We start from the raw sequence: 7,930 nt of genomic DNA, 5'->3' as shown, positions 1-7,930 counted from the left end.
TTATTTTTTGTCTCCGCTAACCGATTTTGTTTTACAATCATCAGAAAATAGCCATAATGTATAGACTGGTCAGTAAAGACCTGATATAAGAGCTTCCACTATCTTCCCAAAGAACAAAGTGTGTACACATTTGTGATCAGATGCCTTTATATTACCATTTGACGAATAAATGCATGGCTCAAAATGTCTTAGGAATACATTTTAACATGTAATAATGGTATACACCAAGAATACAAAGTCTTTCTAGTTATTAATAAATATGTGATGGTCATTTTGTAGTCTAAGACCACTGGACAAATACCTATTCAGCACGCATGTGTGGGGAAATAATCCATGTGAGGCAATTTTCATGAGTCAACCATTTATTAAAGGAAATTGAAGATAGACGCTAAACAGAACGCAGTTTTATAAAATCATCCAAGCTAAACATTGTTTTGACAGTATAAGACATAACATTTGGCGATCTTGCATTTAGATTTAGCATCATTCTGCTTTTAAATCACAGTGGGACCCATTGATGGTATTTGGGCTTCACATTCATCCGTGTCAATGTTAAAACACCGTTAACATGATTATAATTAGTCAAAGCAAACAAGTTGATTATAGGTCAGTGTTCAGGTGCTTCAATGAGAGTAAAAGTACAAGTCTTACAAGAAATAAAAACGCAGGAAAAGTACACAATTTCAAAACATTCAACATGTTAATAGTGTGTAAATTTAAGAGAAAGATCAGATGCTTATTAAACCCTAAGCTGAGCTGCTGCAGAAATCAAAAATTCCTTTAGACTGAGAAAAAGTTGAGGGTTTTGGTGCATAGCTGTTTCTTCCTCCAGTCTGAGAAGTAACATACTCAGGAGGAAACAAAACTCCTATGTTTAAAATACAAACTACATGGGTTAAATGGCACCGTCAGCCTATAAAAATCACCATTGTTACAGCGCTCACTTTCTCTAATTTCTACTCTCTAAGTGTCCTTGGCTGCCATTCAAGCTGCCAGCACAAACATGTAAGCACTTCACAGCAACACTGTTACTTCATCCTCAAACATTAGGAGAACCGGACACAAGTCGCTGTTAAACTTTACTTCAGAAAACATGAACTACAGTAATATCTTACGACAGAAGATTTCCTAAGGGTGTAAGCGCAGCGTACACACACGTTGAGCGTGAACCTTAAAAACATACCGAACAGAAATGCTTGTGTTGACAGTCATTTTTGCTGGGAATACAGTCGACACAAAGCACACCGGTGTCCAATGCAGCCGACTGAAATGTGTCAGTGAGCTTTGAAAAGACCACAAACTTAAACTCTGCAGCTTTACCAAAAAAAATATTCACACAAAAGGTTCAAGGAATTTTGGCATGTGGTTATAGAGAGGGAAATGCAATTAGGAGGATTCTGCAAGCTGCACACAATGGTGGTAAGGAATAGCAAAAAATAAAATGATATTAAAATATGAGTATAAGATGACACAAAGGGCAGGGCAAGCTTTGGTTAAAACTGGCTGGTAATAAACTTTTTTGCAAAGTATTTCAGATTTTTCTTTTATATTCCTGTACATAATTGATCACAAAAAGACGCCTGGTGGTTAAAATAAGACTCGTTCTGGAACAAGTCTAATGAAAAACACAAAACAACTTTTTTTTTTTCAGATTTCTGTATAAACACAGAATTAAAGCAGAATACAAATCACTAAAAACAAAATTTTGTCAGCTCAGGTTGTACTTAACAGACTATCAAAAACCTCTTGACGTTTTTTTCTTTAAGTACCATTAGAAACAGGCATTTTAAAATCCTTGTGTGATCAAACACAATACTGAATCTTGTAGTAAATTATTTACAGATTATCCAAACGCCCTTAGGTGATGAAGACATCAAAATAAAACCTTCGATACATCTTTTCAGAAAACAAATTGCATTCCTAACTCTCCATTTATTGTGGTAAACAGGAACAAGCTGGATTTTCCCAAGATCTTCAGGTTAATTGTATTGGCAATAATCTTAGTAAAGATCAGGATATTTCTTCTCTCTCTTCTGGAATGTCTTGTGAATAAGTGTCTTTATATGAACATAAAAACATTAAAGCAGCACTGAGCTATATTTGGCCACTAGGTGGTAGAAATACTTGTAAAAGAACAAAGTCACTATGGCTTATCTGTGAGCAAACAAGTCTAAACAGATCTAAATAAAGCCTTCTTTTTTTTTGGGAACCTTAAAAAATAAAAAGTCCAGCAACCAGACCTTTAGCTCACATTTGGTCCACTTTGAGCAAAGAATAATCTCTACTCATCATTTATTAGTAGCACACATCCAGAAATAGTTTCACACAGTTTTATGCACTAAAGTGACGAGAAGAATCAAAACACCCAGTGAAGTGTTTATCGGTTCAAATAGCAGAGGGAGCAATCAAATGGTGTATTCCATGCATGCGTGTTTTCATAGTTAAACATCATCCAGTAATCATGTACATATTAAAAATAATCATAAAATGGCTCTTTAAACAGCTTTATCTGATTTCTATTCTTTGTCTTCCACAACACCAACCCTTTCACTGTCGTTTGGCACACTTTACTGGAAAAGCTCTCAGTAGCTCTCAGACAGGAAGCAGCAGGTAAAGAAACACATTCAGTACATCTCATATCAGACATCTGAGCGCCGTAATTATTACATCAACCTTTTATAGCCAACTAAGTGCCACGTGCATCATCTACAGGAAGCAGCAAGTCACATGAGTCTAAATATAGCTTGTGCATCCTGTGGATAGTATAAAATACAATATACATATATATCTGTAGCCAGAAGGACGGGTTCATCAGAAACGTACAGATCCACATAGATGTTGTGGACTTTGGTGTTATTAGCCTAATACCTGTAAGGGGGGGGGGGGGGGGGGGGGGGGTGGACAGAATCACAATATAAGATCGTATTGGTAAGGTTTTAGTTTACATATAATAATCCATTTACAATAAAATAATATTCTACTGATACTTAGCTATATGTGAACTTGGTTTAAAGTTTTGTAACTGTTAGTCTTGTCAAATTGGTAAAGTTTTAAGGTACGTACCTGTAGTAATTTGGCTTGAAGGGACCATTTTTATTCAAACCCAGATACTTTGCCTGCTCATCACTGAGCTCCGTCAGGTGGGCATCAAAAGTGGCCAGATGCAAGCTGGCAACATACTCGTCTGAGGGAAAAAAAAAAAAAAAAAATCACTTAGGGAAATAGAGTGTAGTCATTCAGAAGACTCAACAACCAAGATGATGATTTCCACATCTATTTATTTAACCACAGGCCAGTAAACATGTGTTTAATTTTCTCAAACTTTTAGTCAACCACTTCTTTTTTTCTTTTTTTGCACAGTAGAGTCCAAATCAGGACACCGAGCGAGTAAATTCTCAAACAGCATCAGTCCTGACTGATGCTTTATTGGCCATGGAAAACTTTAGAAGGCTTTCACCAATGAAAACTGTTGTGTACTGTCTTTTTGAAGTATCAGCACAGACGGCAACAATAAGGATTAAAGCAACATGTTTTCACTATAAACTTTTGATCAGTTCACAGGGTTTACACTGCAAGACTGAATTATAATCACTTCTATTCATTTTCAACCCTTTCTATGACATAACTCTTAACTTAATTGACACCTTAGTCTTAAACCTAACCCCAGGCACAGAAATAAAGAGGGGACCAAAATACGTCCCCCAAAGTCCATCCACACACACCAATAATGCGTTGCTTGTGGGTTTTTTCTTTCTTCTGTCCCTAAACATACGGTAAATGGTTTAGACGCTTACAATATTACTTTGAATGAAGGACTCATGCCCTCTCCACAGATCCATGTAAAAAAGTTAAACTTTATCACAAGTTAAAGGAGTATAGCAGTAGTTCCAGGATTTTTGCTGACGTCTGCCCCCCCTGGCGACAACTTGAAATGACACCAGTGTTGTGCATGGGCATGGAAGAAGAGAAAAACAGCTAACATCTGCCGTTACGACTTCACAGGGTTTTTTTGGGAGGCGTAATGTCTTCCGAGGTATGAAAGTTAGAAACATTTTATTATACATTATATAGAAATACTATTTCATATTGAGTCAATAGCCCTTTTCTTTTTAGGGGAAAACCATTGCTGCCCTTTTAGTTGGTCAATAACGTAGACAAGGGTGGACTGACCAGTGGGAGCAGTGAGAGTTTACTCGGTGGCCCGGCCAGCGATCGCAAAGGTTCGGGTCCCTCTTGATAACAAAAAACAATTCATCCCGTTCATGCGGCTCACTCGGGTATCTGCCTGGCTGAAACTACAACAGATTGTACTTGCAATAGGGAAAAGACAGACACCCCCTCCTTTCATTTCCTGAGGGAGGCCGACGCTGTCTCTGCCAAAGCGCTGCTGTTGCCAGTGACTTTTCAGACCACCGACGTATTTCCACTATTTGTATGTATAGCCTATATTTGCGCACTTATACTAACCATAAACAGAGTTTGAAATTAATTTAATGGTCATGTTAAAATGTCTTTTAAAAGTTGTAAGCAACGTTTTTTGTATTAATGGCGACTTTATAAAAAGAACCAGTCGTTCTGGAGTCACTGAGGCAGCAGTGTGAGCTATGGCTGCCACGGGAGTTCAGACTTCCCTCAGCGCCGTCTCATGAGCACGACACAGCTGCTGCTGCCTCATCACATAAATATAGTTTTTGAAGTAGTCTATTTTGTCTCTGAAACTGTTGCACTAAAATAATTCCCTGAAATTGATTCACACAGCTTATTACACATGCACTTATTCACCTCGTCATTTTGTGTGCCCCTGTCTTCTTGGCACATTTCTTAATGCCGTTTTATGTACTGTGGATTCAGCCAATGTATTTAAATTCCCAAATCATTTTGTAAAAGGTAATTTTTATGTTCCAAAAAATCTTCTACTTGATCACTATTTTAATAACTTTTTTGTCTTGGCAAAGGTCTCCTACAGCCTGAGTCACAATGTATGAAGAAATATGTAAATTAGATTATGTCATTACCCCTGCCCCCCCAAAAAAAATCCTAGAGGAAATCCTGTATTAAAAAAAAGCAACTTCTCGTCTTTTTTCTGTGTTATTGCAACTGTGATTTCTGTACAGCACTTTGGTCAACCCCGGTTGTTTTAAATGTGCTTTATAAATAAAGTTTGAGTTGAGTTATTGGCGACTTCACATCAAAGCATCATTCCTTCTGCAGTTACTTAAGAGAGCCGTGGACCCCTTTCTCTTAGTGCATGCGTCTATTTTATACTAGCAATTAAACCTAAATCTCAAAATGTATATGTTTGGTAGAAAGATGCAGAAAAGATTAATATGCTCCAATCCTATTAAAAGTTCTCCTTGGAAGCTTTGACATGGTAAACACAACACAGTTACATTTTTCAACTCTTACCCATTTTTTTGGGAAGCAAGTAAACATCTTGTTTGTAACGTCCCTCTGGAGCGTTATACAACTCTATGAGGGCCAAAGCCTGGAAAAAAACAAAAACAACAAAAACAAAAAACAGCAACAACCATTACTAACGCAAGATAAAGTTAATATCAAAAAGACTACAATCCTTGAATTTAATAAAGCCAAGTAAAGAAGCAGGAGTATAAAAATAGGCATAATTTAGTGTCCAGCTTACTCCGTCATTTCCAGGTCGGATCAAGAGATTATCTGCCATAATTGCAGAAAATGGAAAAGTACGCTGCAAATCCTGTGTGCTCTGCAAGCCCCAGTAGAGCAGAAAAATAAACACAGTGTTGCTTTTACAAGCGTTTTACCTGAGTGGTGGCTGTGATAGAAAGGACAAAGGTGGGAACGGTGGAGCAGCTCAGGTTCAGGAGACGTCCCTGTGAAACAAGACGTGTTATTAGCAGGATGAAAGGAGCTCTCATATAACTAAATACAGCTTCATCCATACTAGTAATGACCAGCCTGATTTATAAAACATGCTCCTTACGGCAAATAAAAATACCCAAATATGTTTAAGAAAAAAGAAGATAAACATAAGGACATGGCAGGCATAAGACTGCATCTAATTCCTGAATTCTGTAGCTATAAGAGGCAATAAATATTACACGGTGTAGAGAGCTACCTCAGCCAGGAGGATAACCCGTTTGCCATCGGGCCAGATGACATGATCCACCTGAGAGCGGACTCGTTCCCACGTCAGCTCAGGAGTCCGTAGACTTGCCTTTAAGAGTCAAAAAAACACAAGTCACTCATCTTTACCATAATCCTGGAGATATCTTGAGGAGTTTCTTAAACAGGTTTTAAAATACACTATTTTACCACATCAATCTCGGTGTTTGAGTGTCCCATGTTGCACACAATGCAGCCATTTTTCATTCGGTCAAGTGGGTCCCCTGGTCACCACGTTTTTATTCCCTGCAGAACGACCGTTTTAATTCATCCATCATCTACTAAACAGCATACAGGACTGTCTCAGAAAATTAGAATATTGTGATAAAGTTCTTTATTTTCTGTAATGCAATTAAAAACAGAATGTCATACATTCTGGATTCATTACAAATCAACTGAAATATCGCAAGCCTTTTATTGTTTTAATATCGCGGATTATGGCGTACAGCTGAAGAAAACTAAAAAATCCTATCTCAAAAATATTAGTATATCGTGAAAAGTCTACTAGTAGGACTATTCAACTAATCACTTGAATCGTCTAATTAACTGGAAACACTGCAGGGTTCCTGAGCCTTGAAAAACACTCAGCTTGGTTCAGTAAACTCAATCACAAGTATGGTAGTGGTTATAGAGACGACATAAGATTCTCACAGTAAACTGGTGTACTGACCATGGCATTCACTGTCCTTGATTGGCCTGCCAATTCCCCTGACCTGAACCCCATGGAGACTTGTGGGGTATTGTGAAGAAGAAGCTGAAAGACACCAGAGCCAACATGCAAATGAGCTAAAGGCCGTATTGAAGCATCCTGGGCATCCATAACACCTCAGCAATGCCACAGGCTGATTGCCTCCATGCCACGCCGCATTGATGCAGTAATCTGTGCAAAGGATTCCCAACCAAGTACTGAGTGCATTAATGGACATTTTCAAATGTTTGATTTTGTTTTGCTGTTATAATTTTTTGTTTTACTTGGTCTGAGGAAATATTCTAATATTTTGAGATAGGAATTTTTGAGTTTTCTTCAGCTGTACGCCATAATCAGCGATATAAAAACAATAAAAGGCTTGCGATATTTCAGTTGATTTGTAATGAATCCAGAATGTATGACATTTCATGTTTTTTAATTGCATTACAGAAAATAAAGAACTTATCACAATATTCTAATTTTTCTGAGACAGTCCTGTAAAATCAAAGTAAGCATGATACAGTGCAAAGAAGCATGAGCTGAATAGCCTCTATAAACGATTAAAAAAAAAGCTCAGAAATGTAATCCTGTCTCTGCGCACTCTCAGGAGTAGTCGGTATGACTTTGAGTCAGGTTACCGGTGCATGTGATGATAACGTCAACCAGGCGGATGACCTCATTCAGCTTGACGACCCTGAATCCGTCCATGCTGGTGAAAAACAGCAACAGAGGAGATGAAGTAGTTGGTTATGTCAGGAGGCGGTCACGCATCTACTGGCATGCAAATCAATTTAAGTGCAGGGCTCCCTGGTGTGTTTTGGACTGTATGAGAATAAAGTGAACAATAGTGTGCAACCATGTTGAGAGCAGCTATTACAACACACCTCATTCAAATGTTTACATACGATCTTCATGGAAACAAACTATCAACATTTTGGGATCTTTAAACTCCTTTTTCTTTACGTCAGAACGATTATACAGTAAACAGCTCACTGGCATTAGTCTGGCTTAATATTTGCCTGATTTTCCTATCAGAAATAATAGAGTTGATTCCAATTGGTTGGTTTCTGGGTATGAATGGTTATTAAGCAATATCCACAC

The 7,930-nt window shown here is 37.8% G+C and overlaps 1 pseudogene; it reads right to left on the bottom strand.

The window, feature by feature from the left end:
• Nucleotides 1–344: 344 nt before the first annotated feature.
• On the bottom strand, nucleotides 345–7,875 carry LOC118567095 (annotated as a pseudogene).
• Nucleotides 7,876–7,930: the final 55 nt, after the last annotated feature.

This window comes from Fundulus heteroclitus, chromosome 20 (assembly GCF_011125445.2).
Source record: "Fundulus heteroclitus isolate FHET01 chromosome 20, MU-UCD_Fhet_4.1, whole genome shotgun sequence".
In the NCBI taxonomy this organism is placed as follows: domain Eukaryota; kingdom Metazoa; phylum Chordata; class Actinopteri; order Cyprinodontiformes; family Fundulidae; genus Fundulus; species Fundulus heteroclitus.
The sequence above is the reverse complement of the archived record's forward strand: the minus strand, read 5'-3'. Positions and strand labels throughout refer to the sequence as shown.